At 33.1% G+C, this 14,454-nt stretch overlaps 7 non-coding genes across 7 annotated transcripts; all 7 read right to left on the bottom strand.

The window, feature by feature from the left end:
- Positions 1–1,198: 1,198 nt before the first annotated feature.
- On the bottom strand, positions 1,199–1,272 carry TRNAI-AAU (transfer RNA isoleucine (anticodon AAU)). Its single transcript has one exon. It is a non-coding gene; the product is annotated as a tRNA-Ile (tRNA).
- Positions 1,273–2,717: 1,445 nt separating this feature from the next.
- TRNAI-AAU (transfer RNA isoleucine (anticodon AAU)) lies at positions 2,718–2,791 on the bottom strand. Its single transcript has one exon. It is a non-coding gene; the product is annotated as a tRNA-Ile (tRNA).
- Positions 2,792–5,754: 2,963 nt separating this feature from the next.
- Positions 5,755–5,828, bottom strand: TRNAI-AAU (transfer RNA isoleucine (anticodon AAU)). Its single transcript has one exon. It is a non-coding gene; the product is annotated as a tRNA-Ile (tRNA).
- A 580-nt stretch (positions 5,829–6,408) lies between these two features.
- TRNAI-AAU (transfer RNA isoleucine (anticodon AAU)) lies at positions 6,409–6,482 on the bottom strand. The gene has a single exon. It is a non-coding gene; the product is annotated as a tRNA-Ile (tRNA).
- Positions 6,483–10,097: 3,615 nt separating this feature from the next.
- On the bottom strand, positions 10,098–10,171 carry TRNAI-AAU (transfer RNA isoleucine (anticodon AAU)). Its single transcript has one exon. It is a non-coding gene; the product is annotated as a tRNA-Ile (tRNA).
- Positions 10,172–10,961: 790 nt separating this feature from the next.
- Positions 10,962–11,035, bottom strand: TRNAI-AAU (transfer RNA isoleucine (anticodon AAU)). The gene has a single exon. It is a non-coding gene; the product is annotated as a tRNA-Ile (tRNA).
- A 1,441-nt stretch (positions 11,036–12,476) lies between these two features.
- On the bottom strand, positions 12,477–12,550 carry TRNAI-AAU (transfer RNA isoleucine (anticodon AAU)). Its single transcript has one exon. It is a non-coding gene; the product is annotated as a tRNA-Ile (tRNA).
- Positions 12,551–14,454: the final 1,904 nt, after the last annotated feature.

The raw sequence follows: 14,454 nt of genomic DNA, 5'->3' as shown, positions 1-14,454 counted from the left end.
CAATTGATTCATCTAATCATTCTATCAGCTTCTGCGCAAAGGAAATATAGAGGTAAACATGATACAGAAGAAAATACATCTATTTTCAACATTAAAGGAGAATCAAGTATTGGCTTGGAGACTGATTGAAATTATGTCCTTTTGCGTTTTTAACTTCATGCTCTAACAGACTAAACTAATAGGCTCACTAAATATATAGAATACTTTTGAAGAATTAGCAGATGATGAAATGCTACTGATTCCATCCAATCCTTCAAGCAGCGTGTGATTCAAGGAGATAAACAGTCCAAAATGAGACACAAGAAAAATTCATCTTTGTTCAAACAATTAAACTTGGCCTGTACAGGGATCGAACCTGTGACCTTGGCGTTATTAGCACAACGCTCTAACCATCTGAGCTAACAGGCCATTTTGCACAACTACCTGGAGGTCCAGCAAATGAAGAAGGGCAAATGATAGTTAACCCAGGAGATTTGGAAAGCTTAATTTCAGCAGTTTACCATGAAGTTATTGTTATATATTATCAACATGAAGAAACTAATATGACTTAAAAAAAATTACAATACAAAAGAGATTTTCATACTTAGTGTTAGAACTTAGAACCATTAACGTTTTTTCCATGTGGTTAAGCAATAAATAAATATTCATCACCTATATTGAATTGATTCATCTAATCATTTTATCAGCTTCTCCTCAAAGGAAATATAGAGATAAACATGATACAGTAGAAAATACATCTATTTTCAACAGTAAAGGAGCATCAAGTATTGGCTTGGAGACTGATTGAAAGTATGTCCTTTGCGTTTTTAACTTCATGCTCTAACAGACTAAACTAATAGAGTCACTAAATATATAGCATACTACTGAAGATGAAGCAGATGATGAAGTCCTACTGATTGTTAATCCGGGATAGTTGGAAAGCTTATATTCAGCTGTTTACATTCATAGTATCTTTATATATTATCAACAAGACTAAACAAAAATGATCTCAATAAATTGCAATAAATAAGAGATTTAGTTACTTGGCGTTAGAACTTAGAACCATTAATAGATATTCCAGGCGCTTTAAGAATAGTAATTAATTCTATAATTATATCAAATGTATTCATCCAATCATTCAAGCAGCGTTTGATCCAAGGAGATAAACAGTCCAAAATGAGACACAAGAAAAATTCATCTTTTTTCAAGGAATTAAACTTGGCCTGTACAGGGATCGAACCTGTGACCTTGGCGTTATTAGCACCATGCTCTAACCAACTGAGCTAACAGGCCAATTTGCACATCTTCTGGAGAACCAGCACAGGAAGCAGTGCTTATGATAGTTCAACCAGGAGATTTGGAAAGCTTAATTTCAGCTGTTTAATATGAATTAACTTTCATATTATCAACATGAAGAAACTAATATGACTTCAAAAAAATTGCAATACAAAAGAGATTTCCATACTTAGTGTTAGAATTTTGAACCAGTAACGTTTTTTCCACGTGGTTTAGCAATAAATAAATATTCATCACCTATATTCAATTGATTCATCTAATCATTCTATCAGCTTCTGCGCAAAGGAAATATGGAGGTAAACATGATACAGAAGAAAATACATCTATTTTCAACATTAAAGGAGAATCAAGTATTGGCTTGGAGACTGATTGAAATTATGTTCTTTTGCGTTTTTAACTTCATGCTCTAACAGACTAAACTAATAGGCTCACTAAATATATAGAATACTTTTGAAGAATTAGCAGATGATGAAATGCTACTGATTCCATCCAATCCTTCAAGCAGCGTGTGATTCAAGGAGATAAACAGTCCAAAATGAGACACAAGAAAAATTCATCTTTGTTCAAACAATTAAACTTGGCCTGTACAGAGATCGAACCTGTGACCTTGGCGTTATTAGCACAACGCTCTAACCATCTGAGCTAACAGGCCATTTTGCACAACTACCTGGAGGTCCAGCAAATGAAGAAGGGCAAATTATAGTTAATCCAGGAGATTTGGAAAGCTTAATTTCAGCAGTTTACCATGAAGTTATTGTTATATATTATCAACATGAAGAAACTAATATGACTTTAAAAAAATTACAATACAAAAGAGATTTTCATACTTAGTGTTAGAACTTAGAACCATTAACGTTTTTTCCATGTGGTTAAGCAATAAATAAATATTCATCACCTATATTGAATTGATTCATCTAATCATTTTATCAGCTTCTCCTCAAAGGAAATATAGAGATAAACATGATACAGTAGAAAATACATCTATTTTCAACAGTAAAGGAGCATCAAATATTGGCTTGGAGACTGATTGAAAGTATGTCCTTTGCGTTTTTAACTTCATGCTCTAACAGACTAAACTAATAGAGTCACTAAATATATAGCATACTACTGAAGATGAAGCAGATGATGACGTCCTACTGATTGTTAATCCGGGATAGTTGGAAAGCTTATATTCAGCTGTTTACATTCATAGTATCTTTATATATTATCAACAAGACTAAACAAAAATGATCTCAATAAATTGCAATAAATAAGAGATTTAGTTACTTGGCGTTAGAACTTAGAACCATTAATAGATATTCCAGGCGCTTTAAGAATAGTAATTAATTCTATAATTATATCAAATGTATTCATCCAATCATTCAAGCAGCGTTTGATCCAAGGAGATAAACAGTCCAAAATGAGACACAAGAAAAATTCATCTTTTTTCAAGGAATTAAACTTGGCCTGTACAGGGATCGAACCTGTGACCTTGGCGTTATTAGCACCACGCTCTAACCAACTGAGCTAACAGGCCAATTTTCACATCTTCTGGAGCACCAGCACCGGAAGCAGTGCTAATGATAGTTCAACCGGGAGATTTGGAAAGCTTAATTTCAGCTGTTTAATATGAATTAACTTTCATATTATCAACATGAAGAAGCTAATAGGACTTCAAAAAAATTGCAATACAAAAGAGATTTCCATACTTAGTGTTGGAATTTTGAAGCAGTAACGTTTTTTCCACGTGGATTAGCAATAAATAAATATTTATCACCTATATTCAATTGATTCATCTAATCATTCTATCGGCTTCTGCGCAAAGGAAATATGGAGGTAAACATGATACAGAAGAAAATACATCTATTTTCAACATTAAAGGAGCATCAAGTATTGGCTTGGAGACTGATTGAAATTATGTCCTTTGCGTTTTTAACTTCATGATCTAACAGACTAAACTAATAGGCTCACTAAATATATAGAATACTTTTGAAGAAATAGCAGATGATGAAATGCTACTGATTCCATCCAATCCTTCAAGCAGCGTGTGATTCAGGAGATAAACAGTCCAAAATGAGACACAAGAAAAATTCATCTTTGTTCAAACAATTAAACTTGGCCTGTACAGGGATTCGAACCTGTGACCTTGGCGTTATTAGCACCACGCTCTAACCATCTGAGCTAACAGGCCATTTCGCACAACTACTTGGAGGTCCAGCATATGAAGAAGGGCAAATGATAGTTAACCCAGGAGATTTGGAAAGCTTAATTTCAGCAGTTTACCATGAAGTTATTGTTAGATATTATCAACATGAAGAAACTAATATGACTTAAAAAAAATTACAATACAAAAGAGATTTACATACTTAGTGTTAGAACTTAGAACCATTAACGTTTTTTCCATGTGGTTAAGCAATAAATAAATATTCATCACCTATATTGAATTGATTCATCTAATCATTGTATCAGCTTCTCCTCAAAGGAAATATAGAGATAAACATGATACAGTAGAAAATACATCTATTTTCAACATTAAAGGAGCATCAAGTATTGGCTTGGAGACTGATTGAAAGTATGTCCTTGTCGTTTTTAACTTCATGCCCTAACAGACTAAACTAATAGAGTCACTAAATATATAGCATACTATTGAAGATGAAGCAGATAATGAAGTCCTACTGATTGTTAATCCGGGATAGTTGGAAAGCTTATATTCAGCTGTTTACATTCATAGTATCTTTATATATTATCAACAAGACTAAACAAAAATGATCTCAATAAATTGCTATAAATAAGAGATTTAGTTACTTGGCGTTAGAACTTAGAACCGTTAATAGATATTCCAGGCGCTTTAAGAATAGTAATTAATTCTATAATTATATCAAATGTATTCATCCAGTCCTTCAAGCAGCGTTTGATCCAAGGAGATAAACAGTCCAAAATGAGACACAAGAAAAATTAATCTTTTTTCAAAGAATTAAACTTGGCCTGTACAGGGATCGAACCTGTGACCTTGGCATTATTAGCACCGCGATCTAACCAACTGAGCTAAAAGGCCAATTTGCACATCTTCTGGAGGACCAGCACAAGAAGCAGTGCTAATGATAGTTCAACCGGGAGATTTAGAAAGCTTAATTTCAGCTGTTTAATATGAATTAACTTTCATATTATCAACATGAAGAAACTAATATGACTTCAAAAAAATTGCAATACAAAAGAGATTTCCATACTTAGTGATAGAATTTTGAACCAGTAACGTTTTTTCCACGTGGTTTAGCAATAAATAAATATTCATCACCTATATTCAATTGATTCATCTAATCATTCTATCAGCTTCTGCGCAAAGGAAATATAGAGGTAAACATGATACAGAAGAAAATACATCTATTTTCAACATTAAAGGAGAATCAAGTATTGGCTTGGAGACTGATTGAAATTATGTCCTTTTGCGTTTTTAACTTCATGCTCTAACAGACTAAACTAATAGGCTCACTAAATATATAGAATACTTTTGAAGAATTAGCAGATGATGAAATGCTACTGATTCCATCCAATCCTTCAAGCAGCGTGTGATTCAAGGAGATAAACAGTCCAAAATGAGACACAAGAAAAATTCATCTTTGTTCAAACAATTAAACTTGGCCTGTACAGGGATCGAACCTGTGACCTTGGCGTTATTAGCACAACGCTCTAACCATCTGAGCTAACAGGCCATTTTGCACAACTACCTGGAGGTCCAGCAAATGAAGAAGGGCAAATGATAGTTAACCCAGGAGATTTGGAAAGCTTAATTTCAGCAGTTTACCATGAAGTTATTGTTATATATTATCAACATGAAGAAACTAATATGACTTAAAAAAAATTACAATACAAAAGAGATTTTCATACTTAGTGTTAGAACTTAGAACCATTAACGTTTTTTCCATGTGGTTAAGCAATAAATAAATATTCATCACCTATATTGAATTGATTCATCTAATCATTTTATCAGCTTCTCCTCAAAGGAAATATAGAGATAAACATGATACAGTAGAAAATACATCTATTTTCAACAGTAAAGGAGCACCAAGTATTGGCTTGGAGACTGATTGAAAGTATGTCCTTTGCGTTTTTAACTTCATGCTCTAACAGACTAAACTAATAGAGTCACTAAATATATAGCATACTACTGAAGATGAAGCAGATGATGAAGTCCTACTGATTGTTAATCCGGGATAGTTGGAAAGCTTATATTCAGCTGTTTACATTCATAGTATCTTTATATATTATCAACAAGACTAAACAAAAATGATCTCAATAAATTGCAATAAATAAGAGATTTAGTTACTTGGCGTTAGAACTTAGAACCATTAATAGATATTCCAGGCGCTTTAAGAATAGTAATTAATTCTATAATTATATCAAATGTATTCATCCAATCATTCAAGCAGCGTTTGATCCAAGGAGATAAACAGTCCAAAATGAGACACAAGAAAAATTCATCTTTTTTCAAGGAATTAAACTTGGCCTGTACAGGGATCGAACCTGTGACCTTGGCGTTATTAGCACCACGCTCTAACCAACTGAGATAACAGGCCAATTTTCACATCTTCTGGAGGACCAGCACCGGAAGCAGTGCTAATGATAGTTCAACCGGGAGATTTGGAAAGCTTAATTTCAGCTGTTTAATATGACTTAACTTTCATATTATCAACATGAAGAAGCTAATAGGACTTCAAAAAAATTGCAATACAAAAGAGATTTCCATACTTAGTGTTAGAATTTTGAACCAGTAACGTTTTTTCCACGTGGATTAGCAATAAATAAATATTTATCACCTATATTCAATTCATTCATCTAATCATTCTATCAGCTTCTGCGCAAAGGAAATATGGAGGTAAACATGATACAGAAGAAAATATATCTATTTTCAACATTAAAGGAGCATCAAGTATTGGCTTGGAGACTGATTGAAATTATGTCCTTTGCGTTTTTAACTTCATGCTCTAACAGACTAAACTAATAGGCTCACTAAATATATAGAATACTTTTGAAGAATTAGCAGATGAAGAAATGCTACTGATTCCATCCAATCCTTCAAGCAGCGTGTGATTCAAGGAGATAAACAGTCCAAAATGAGACACAAGAAAAATTCATCTTTGTTCAAACAATTAAACTTGGCCTGTACAGGGATCGAACCTGTGACCTTGGCGTTATTAGCACCACGCTCTAACCATCTGAGCTAACAGGCCATTTTGCACAACTACCTGGAGGTCCAGCATATGAAGAAGGGCAAATGATAGTTAACCCAGGAGATTTGGAAAGCTTAATTTCAGCAGTTTACCATGAAGTTATTGTTATATATTATCAACATGAAGAAACTAATATGACTTAAAAAAAATTACAATACAAAAGAGATTTACATACTTAGTGTTAGAACTTAGAACCATTAACGTTTTTTCCATGTGGTTAAGCAATAAATAAATATTCATCACCTATATTGAATTGATTCATCTAATCATTATATCAGCTTCTCCTCTAAGGAAATATAGAGATAAACATGATACAGTAGAAAATACATCTATTTTCAACATTAAAGGTGCATCAAGTATTGGCTTGGAGACTGATTGAATGTATGTCCTTGGCGTTTTTAACTTCATGCTCTAACAGACTAAACTAATAGTCTCACTAAATATATAGTATACTATTGAAGATGAAGCTGATGATGAAGTCCTACTGATTGTTAATCCGGGATAGTTGTAAAGCTTATATTCAGCTGTTTACATTCATAGTATCTTTATATAATATCAACAAGACTAAACAAAAATGATCTCAATAAATTGCAATAAATAAGAGATTTAGTTACTTGGCGTTAGAACTTAGAACCATTAATAGATATTCCAGGCGCTTTAAGAATAGTAATTCATTCTATAATTATATCAAATGTATTCATCCAGTCGATCAAGCAGCGTTTGATCCAAGGAGATAAACAGTCCAAAATGAGACACAAGAAAAATTAATCTTTTTTCAAAGAATTAAACTTGGCCTGTACAGGGATCGAACCTGTGACCTTGGCATTATTAGCAAAGCGCTCTAACCAACTGAGCTAACAGGCCAATTTGCACATCTTCTGGAGGACCAGCACAGGAAGCAGTGCTACTGATAGTTCAACCGGGAGATTTGGAAAGCTTAATTTCAGCTGTTTAATATGAATTAACTTTCATATTATCAACATGAAGAAACTAATATGACTTCAAAAAAATTGCAATACAAAAGAGATTTCCATACTTAGTGTTAGAATTTTGAACCAGTAACGTTTTTTCCACGTGGTTTAGCAATAAATAAATATTCATCACCTATATTCAATTGATTCATCTAATCATTCTATCAGCTTCTGCGCAAAGGAAATATGGAGGTAAACATGATACAGAAGAAAATACATCTATTTTCAACATTAAAGGAGCATCAAGTATTGGCTTGGAGACTGATTGAAATTATGTCCTTTGCGTTTTTAACTTCATGCTCTAACAGACTAAACTAATAGGCTCCTAAATATATAGAATACTTTTGAAGAATTAGCAGATGATGAAATGCTACTGATTCCATCCAATCCTTCAAGCAGCGTGTGATTCAAGGAGATAAACAGTCCAAAATGAGACACAAGAAAAATTCATCTTTGTTCAAACAATTAAACTTTGCCTGTACAGGGATCGAACCTGTGACCTTGGCGTTATTAGCACCACGCTCTAACCATCTGAGATAACAGGCCATTTTGCACAACTACCTGGAGGTCCAGCAAATGAAGAAGGGCAAATGATAGTTAACCCAGGAGATTTGGAAAGCTTAATTTCAGCAGTTTACCATGAAGTTATTGTTATACATTATCAACATGAAGAAACTAATATGACTTAAAAAAAATAACAATACAAAAGAGATTTACATACTTAGTGTTAGAACTTAGAACCATTAACGTTTTTTCCATGTGGTTAAGCAATAAATAAATATTCATCACCAATATTGAATTGATTCATCTAACCATTTTATCAGCTTCTCCTCAAAGGACATATAGAGATAAACATGATACAGTAGAAAATACATCTATTTTCAACATTAAAGGAGCATCAAGTATTGGCTTGGAGACTGATTGAAAGTATGTCCTTGGCGTTTTTAACTTCATGCTCTAACAGACTAAACTAATAGAGTCACTAAATATATAGCATACTACTGAAGATGAAGCAGATGATGAAGTCCTACTGATTGTTAATCCGGGATAGTTGGAAAGCTTATATTCAGCTGTTTACATTCATAGTATCTTTATATATTATCAACAAGACTAAACAAAAATGATCTCAATAAATTGCAATAAATAAGAGATTTAGTTACTTGGCGTTAGAACTTAGAACCATTAATAGATATTCCAGGCGCTTTAAGAATAGTAATTAATTCTATAATTATATCAAATGTATTCATCCAATCCTTCAAGGAGCGTTTGATCCAAGGAGATAAAGAGTCCAAAATGAGACACATGAAAAATTCATCTTTTCTCAAAGAACTAAACTTGGCTTGAATAGGGATCGAACCTGTGACCTTGGTGTTATTAGCACCACACTCTAACCAACTGAGCTAACAGGCCAATTTGCACATCTTCTGGAGGACCAGCACAGGAAGCAGTGCTAATGATAGTTCAACCGGGAGATTTGGAAAGCTTAATTTCAGCTGTTTAATATGAATTAACTTTCATATTATCAACATGAAGAAACTAATATGACTTCCAAAAAATTGCAATACAAAAGAGATTTCCATACTTAGTGTTAGAATTTTGAACCAGTAACGTTTTTTCCACGTGGTTTAGCAATAAATAAATATTCATCACCTATATTCAATTGATTCATCTAATCATTCTATCAGCTTCTGCGCAAAGGAAATATGGAGGTAAACATGATACAGAAGGAAATACATTTATTTTCATCATTAAAGGAGCTTCAAGTATTGGCTTGGAGTCTGATTGAAATTATGTCCTTTGCGTTTTTAACTTCATGCTCTAACAGACTAAACTAATAGGCTCACTAAATATATAGAATACTTTTGAAGAATTAGCAGATGATGAAATGCTACTGATTCCATCCAATCCTTCAAGCAGCGTGTGATTCAAGGAGATAAACAGTCCAAAATGAGACACAAGAAAAATTCATCTTTGTTCAAACAATTAAACTTAGCCTGTACAGGGATCGAACCTGTGACCTTGGCGTTATTAGCACCACGCTCTAACCATCTGAGCTAACAGGCCATTTTGCACAGCTAGCTGGAGGTCCAGCATATGAAGAAGGGCAAATGATAGTTAACCCAGGAGATTTGGAAAGCTTAATTTCAGCAGTTTACCATGAAGTTATTGTTTTATATTATCAACATGAAGAAACTAATATGACCAACAAAATTGCAATACAAAAGAGATTTCCATACTTAGTGTTAGAACTTAGAACCACTAAAGTTTTTTCCACGTGGTTTAGCAATAAATAAATATTCATCACCTATATTCAATTGATTCATCTAATCATTCTATCAGCTTCTGCGCAAAGAAATATAGAGGTAAACATGATACAGAAGAAAATACATCTATTTTCAACATTAAAGGAGAATCAAGTATTGGCTTGGAGACTGATTGAAATTATGTCCTTTGTGTTTTTAACTTCATGCTCTAACAGACTAAACTAATAGGCTCACTAAATATATAGAATACTTTTGAAGAATTAGCAGATGATGAAATGCTACTGATTCCATCCAATCCTTCAAGCAGCATGTGATTCAAGGAGATAAACAGTCCAAAATGAGACACTAGAAAAATTAATCTTTTTTCAAACAAATAAACTTGGCCTGTACAGGGATCGAACCTGTGACCTTGGCGTTATTAGCACCACGCTCTAACCATCTGAGCTAACAGGCCATTTTGCACAACTACCTGGAGGTCCAGCAAATGAAGAAGGGCAAATGATAGTTAACCCAGGAGATTTGGAAAGCTTAATTTCAGCAGTTTACCATGAAGTTATTGTTATATATTATCAACATGAAGAAACTAATATGACTTAAAAAAAATAACAATACAAAAGAGATTTTCATACTTAGTGTTAGAACTTAAAACCATTAACGTTTTTTCCATGTGGTTAAGCAATAAATAAATATTCATCACCTATATTGAATTGATTCATCTAATCATTTTATCAGCTTCTCCTCAAAGGAAATATAGAGATAAACATGATACAGTAGAAAATACATCTATTTTCAACATTAAAGGAGCATCAAGTATTGGCTTGGAGACTGATTGAAAGTATGTCCTTGGCGTTTTTAACTTCATGCTCTAACAGACTAAACTAATAGAGTCACTAAATATATAGCATACTATTGAAGATGAAGCAGATGATGAAGTCCTACTGATTGTTAATCCGGGATAGTTGGAAAGCTTATATTCAGCTGTTTACATTCATAGTATCTTTATATATTATCAACAAGACTAAACAAAAATGATCTCAATAAATTGCTATAAATAAGAGATTTAGTTACTTGGCGTTAGAACTTAGAACCATTAATAGATATTCCAGGCGCTTTAAGAATAGTAATTAATTCTATAATTCTATCAAATGTATTCATCCAATCCTTCAAGCAGCGTTTGATCCAAGGAGATAAACAGTCCAAAATGAGACACAAGAAATATTCATCTTTTTTCAAAGAATTAAACTTGGCCTGTACAGGGATCGAACCTGTGACCTTGGCGTTATTAGCATCACGCTCTAACCAACTGAGCTAACAGGCCAATTTGCACATCTTCTGGATGAACAGCACAGGAAGCAGTGCTAATGATAGTTCAGCCGGGAGATTTGGAAAGCTTAATTTCAGCTGTTTAATATGAATTAACTTTCATATTATCAACATGAAGAAACTAATATGACTTCAAAAAAATTGCAATACAAAAGAGATTTCCATACTTAGTGTTAGAATTTTGAACCAGTAACGTTTTTTCCACGTGGTTTAGCAATAAATAAATATTCATCACCTATATTCAATTGATTCATCTAATCATTTTATCAGCTTCTGCGCAAAGGAAATATGGAGGTAAACATGATACAGAAGAAAATACATCTATTTTCAAGATTAAAGGAGAATCAAGTATTGGCTTGGAGACTGATTGAAATTATGTCCTTTGCGTTTTTAACTTCATGCTCTAACAGACTAAACTAATAGAGTCATTAAATATATAGCATACTATTGAAGATGAAGCAGATGATGAAGTCCTACTGATTGTTAATCCGGGATAGTTGGAAAGCTTATATTCAGCTGTTTACATTCATAGTATCTTTATATATTATCAACAAGACTAAACAAAAATGATCTCAATAAATTGCTATAAATAAGAGATTTAGTTACTTGGCGTTAGAACTTAGAACCATTAATAGATATTCCAGGCGCTTTAAGAATAGTAATTAATTCTATAATTCTATCAAATGTATTCATCCAGTCCTTCAAGCAGCGTTTGATCCAAGGAGATAAACAGTCCAAAATGAGACACAAGAAAAATTAATCTTTTTTCAAAGAATTAAACTTGGCCTGTACAGGGATCGAACCTGTGGCATTGGCGTTATTAGCACCACGCTCTAACCAACTGAGCTAAAAGGCCAATTGGAACATTTTATGGAGGACCAGCACAGGAAGCAGTGCTAATGATAGTTCAACCGGGAGATTTGGAAAGCTTAATTTCAGCAGTTTAATATGAATTAACTTTCATATTATCAACATGAAGAAACTAATATGACTTCAAACAAATTGCAATACAAAAGAGATTTCCATACTTAGTGATAGAATTTTGAACCAGTAACGTTTTTTCCACGTGGTTTAGCAATAAATAAATATTCATCACCTATATTCAATTGATTCATCTAATCATTCTATCAGCTTCTGCGCAAAGGAAATATAGAGGTAAACATGATACAGAAGAAAATACATCTATTTTCAACATTAAAGGAGCATCAAGTATTGGCTTGGAGACTGATTGAAATTATGTCCTTTGCGTTTTTAACTTCATGCTCTAACAGACTAAACTAATAGGCTCACTAAATATATAGAATACTTTTGAAGAATTAGCAGATGAAGAAATGCTACTGATTCCATCCAATCCTTCAAGCAGCGTGTGATTCAAGGAGATAAACAGTCCAAAATGAGACACAAGAAAAATTCATCTTTGTTCAAACAATTAAACTTGGCCTGTACAGGGATCGAACCTGTGACCTTGGCGTTATTAGCACCACGCTCTAACCATCTGAGCTAACAGGCCATTTTGCACAACTACCTGGAGGTCCAGCATATGAAGAAGGGCAAATGATAGTTAACCCAGGAGATTTGGAAAGCTTAATTTCAGCAGTTTACCATGAAGTTATTGTTATATATTATCAACATGAAGAAACTAATATGACTTAAAAAAAATTACAATACAAAAGAGATTTACATACTTAGTGTTAGAACTTAGAACCATTAACGTTTTTTCCATGTGGTTAAGCAATAAATAAATATTCATCACCTATATTGAATTGATTCATCTAATCATTATATCAGCTTCTCCTCTAAGGAAATATAGAGATAAACATGATACAGTAGAAAATACATCTATTTTCAACATTAAAGGTGCATCAAGTATTGGCTTGGAGACTGATTGAATGTATGTCCTTGGCGTTTTTAACTTCATGCTCTAACAGACTAAACTAATAGTCTCACTAAATATATAGTATACTATTGAAGATGAAGCTGATGATGAAGTCCTACTGATTGTTAATCCGGGATAGTTGTAAAGCTTATATTCAGCTGTTTACATTCATAGTATCTTTATATAATATCAACAAGACTAAACAAAAATTATCTCAATAAATTGCAATAAATAAGAGATTTAGTTACTTGGCGTTAGAACTTAGAACCATTAATAGATATTCCAGGCACTTTAAGAATAGTAATTCATTCTATAATTATATCAAATGTATTCATCCAGTCGATCAAGCAGCGTTTGATCCAAGGAGATAAACAGTCCAAAATGAGACACAAGAAAAATTAATCTTTTTTCAAAGAATTAAACTTGGCCTGTACAGGGATCGAACCTGTGACCTTGGCATTATTAGCAAAGCGCTCTAACCAACTGAGCTAACAGGCCAATTTGCACATCTTCTGGAGGACCAGCACAGGAAGCAGTGCTACTGATAGTTCAACCGGGAGATTTGGAAAGCTTAATTTCAGCTGTTTAATATGAATTAACTTTCATATTATCAACATGAAGAAACTAATATGACTTCAAAAAAATTGCAATACAAAAGAGATTTCCATACTTAGTGTTAGAATTTTGAACCAGTAACGTTTTTTCCACGTGGTTTAGCAATAAATAAATATTCATCACCTATATTCAATTGATTCATCTAATCATTCTATCAGCTTCTGCGCAAAGGAAATATGGAGGTAAACATGATACAGAAGAAAATACATCTATTTTCAACATTAAAGGAGCATCAAGTATTGGCTTGGAGACTGATTGAAATTATGTCCTTTGCGTTTTTAACTTCATGCTCTAACAGACTAAACTAATAGGCTCCTAAATATATAGAATACTTTTGAAGAATTAGCAGATGATGAAATGCTACTGATTCCATCCAATCCTTCAAGCAGCGTGTGATTCAAGGAGATAAACAGTCCAAAATGAGACACAAGAAAAATTCATCTTTGTTCAAACAATTAAACTTGGCCTGTACAGGGATCGAACCTGTGACCTTGGCGTTATTAGCACCACGCTCTAACCATCTGAGATAACAGGCCATTTTGCACAACTACCTGGAGGTCCAGCAAATGAAGAAGGGCAAATGATAGTTAACCCAGGAGATTTGGAAAGCTTAATTTCAGCAGTTTACCATGAAGTTATTGTTATACATTATCAACATGAAGAAACTAATATGACTTAAAAAAAATAACAATACAAAAGAGATTTACATACTTAGTGTTAGAACTTAGAACCATTAACGTTTTTTCCATGTGGTTAAGCAATAAATAAATATTCATCACCAATATTGAATTGATTCATCTAACCATTTTATCAGCTTCTCCTCAAAGGACATATAGAGATAAACATGATACAGTAGAAAATACATCTATTTTCAACATTAAAGGAGCATCAAGTATTGGCTTGGAGACTGATTGAAAGTATGT

Source organism: Lissotriton helveticus, chromosome 4_1 (assembly GCF_964261635.1).
Source record: "Lissotriton helveticus chromosome 4_1, aLisHel1.1, whole genome shotgun sequence".
Taxonomy (NCBI): domain Eukaryota; kingdom Metazoa; phylum Chordata; class Amphibia; order Caudata; family Salamandridae; genus Lissotriton; species Lissotriton helveticus.
The sequence above is the reverse complement of the archived record's forward strand: the minus strand, read 5'-3'. Positions and strand labels throughout refer to the sequence as shown.